At 41.0% G+C, this 2764-nt stretch overlaps 1 pseudogene; it reads right to left on the bottom strand.

Annotated features, from left to right (window-relative positions):
- Positions 1–1037: 1037 nt before the first annotated feature.
- On the bottom strand, positions 1038–1131 carry LOC144701553 (small nucleolar RNA R71; annotated as a pseudogene).
- Between the last annotated feature and the right edge of the window lie 1633 nt (positions 1132–2764).

Below are 2764 nucleotides of genomic sequence, written 5' to 3'. Positions count from 1 at the left end.
CGGACTTAGCCAAATTTTGACCAAGTCCAGAGCGCCACCCTGTTTCATTTCTTTTTTTTTGCTTTAAATTATTCCTAAAAATTCCAAAAAAGTATTTTCTACCTACTAATATTATTATAAACATTTTAATTATATTTTAAATATCTTTGTTTTGTATGTTTATTAGTTCTTTATCTTCATAGGTAGTAAACCTACTTCTAAAATTCATTAAAAAAAATTATAACTAAACCACAAATTCATTAGGAAAACCCCTTTCTCCTAGTGGATCAACCCTTACTCTTCCTACGCTAGTAAGGTTATTATAATTGTTAGCTGCTTTCATTCGGATAAACCAATGACACTAATTAGTGAAGTCAAATCATCACTAATTACCTATAAAATCTGAATTATCAATTGGCACTAGTGCCGAGGAGCTCGGTGACTTTATTTAGTGAATTTCTATTTTTTTTAATATTACATCTTTTGCTGATGTTGAGGGCATCTAACCCTAAATAAACAGTACTTCTAAATTCTTCTTTTGAGACTGATGGTCTTAACAAGGTCTACGGCTGGGACAAGTGCTGAGGAAGATCTAGACCCTCAATATACTGCCCTTATAGCAACACTTACAACTCAAGATAAAGAAGAAGTCGATATGGCAGAAGATAGGCAGCCACAACAATGGAAGAGAAGAACAATGCTGGACAGAGGTACTCTGTCAAGAAGTCTAGGGCAAACTGGCATCAACGTCAATGTAGGTGAGGGGGTTATGTTTAGGTATGACAATGCCCTACTTAACTCTCTCCCTTAATTTACTGGTCATTCTTCTCAGAACCCATTATATTTTCTTGATGATTTTCACATTCGATGTTCCTCTCAGAATATTCCTGGTTTAACTACTAAAGCATTAAAAATGAAATATTTTCAGTTTACTTTGAAGGATAAGGCTTTTGCATGGTACAGAAATTTAGGCATAACATTTAACTCATGGGAAGAAATGAAAAATAAATTTCTCCATAAATATTATCCACTTTCCAAAACTAAATTTTATAGAAAATAAATTCAGAAATTTTATCCTTGTGATCATGAAGCATTTAGTGAAGCATGGGAAAGGTTTAATGAATTAATCCGAAAATGCCCTCATCACGGAATAAAAAAATGTCAGCTAGGTAAATTTTTTTATGAATTACTTCCTGATATTTTTAAAAGCAAAGTGAATCAAATAGATGGTGGTTCATTCTATAAGGCTTATGAGGATGAAGTTTTTGATCTTTTGAAAAGAGTGGCTGAACCTGACCTACAGGAAATAGAAGCAATTTAAAATGGAAGAAACGTCAACCCAAAACAAGGGGGAGTGCTGCAAGTGACTTCAAAAGAAGCCGATCTTCATGCAGGGATAAGAGAAACCAACAAAAAGCTTGAAGAATTGACTTCCACTCTAAAGAATGCTTTTCCCCTAACTCACCCCTTGTGAAAGCAAAGATTTGTTCTCTATGTTCTAGCAGAGATCATGAGGATGGAGCATGCCAACTTGGAGAGGCGGGGGTACATGTGTTGAACTACAACCAAGAGCCTTGGGAAGGACCAAAGAGGCCTATCTACTCATTGTTGGAATGCTTTTCCCCCTAACTCACCCCTTGTGAAAGCAAAGATTTGTTCTCTATGTTCTAGCAGAGATCATGAGGATGGAGCATGCCAACTTGGAGAGGCAGAGGTACATGTGTTGAACTACAACCAAGAGCCTTGGGAAGGACCAAAGAGGCCTATCTACTCGTTGTTGGAATGCTTTTCCCCCTAACTCAGCCCTTGTGAAAGCAAAGATTTGTTCTCTATGTTCTAGCAGAGATCATGAGGATGGAGTATGCCAACTTGGAGAGGCGGAGGTACATGTGTTGAACTACAAGCAAGAGCCTTGGGAAGGACCAAAGAGGCCTATCTACAACAACCAAGGAATCTACTCCAAAGGGACCAAGGCACCTTTCCAACAACGAGTCCATTTCAGACCCCATCACAGCAGCCTTATCAAGAAGCTCAACAACCTGGCTGTGAGTGATGGGGGACCATCTCGATAGCTCGATGACCCGTCGCCAGCAGCAACACGGAGCCGCTTGAGCCGACGCCCGCAACGCCTCGTTCAAGTACTCGAAGTAAAGTCAAAGCTGCACGCATGTTTTCTATGTTTATTTTCTTCGTATCTTTGTTGTAATTTCATCGCTGGATTTTGGACCAGGCCGTTCGTGTTTTGGCCTGTTCCATCTTGTTCATTTTATTTTCTTGTTTTAGAGAAAACCGCTCGTGTTGAGACAGTTTTCTCAAGTCGTGCCGATTGGGCATGCCCGTGCCCCTATATAAGGACGGCATGCCCAAGCGGATGGATAGGGCTTATTGTGAAAGAAATCCAGTATTGTTGTTTTTTTCATTTGTTCTCTTAGCTCTAGCCTAGAGATTAGTGGTCGTGCTAGATTGTTCCAGATCATGGAAACGTGGCTAACTCCACGACAACATTTACGTGGAGTCTTCGTCATCCTCGGCTCGTCGTGTTCTTTCTGGTCAACAAGATCCATTCTTGATAGTTACGGTGCAAAGATCATCCAAGAACTTGATTCTTGGAAGGGTTCTTGGAGCGTCGTCGTCGTCCCTCATCGCCAAAAAATCTCGCTGCTTATGAACGCCACTGCATCCCCAGCTTCTGCACACCCTCGCCTGCGTCCACCGTTGTCAAGCACGTTGCGCCCGCACCTGCACTTGCGCCTTCAGCTGCCCGGCACGCCGTGTCGTCCGCGTG

The sequence above is a fragment of the Wolffia australiana genome, chromosome 3 (genome assembly GCF_029677425.1).
Source record: "Wolffia australiana isolate 7733 chromosome 3, ASM2967742v1".
Taxonomy (NCBI): Eukaryota; Viridiplantae; Streptophyta; class Magnoliopsida; order Alismatales; family Araceae; genus Wolffia; species Wolffia australiana.
The sequence above is the reverse complement of the archived record's forward strand: the minus strand, read 5'-3'. Positions and strand labels throughout refer to the sequence as shown.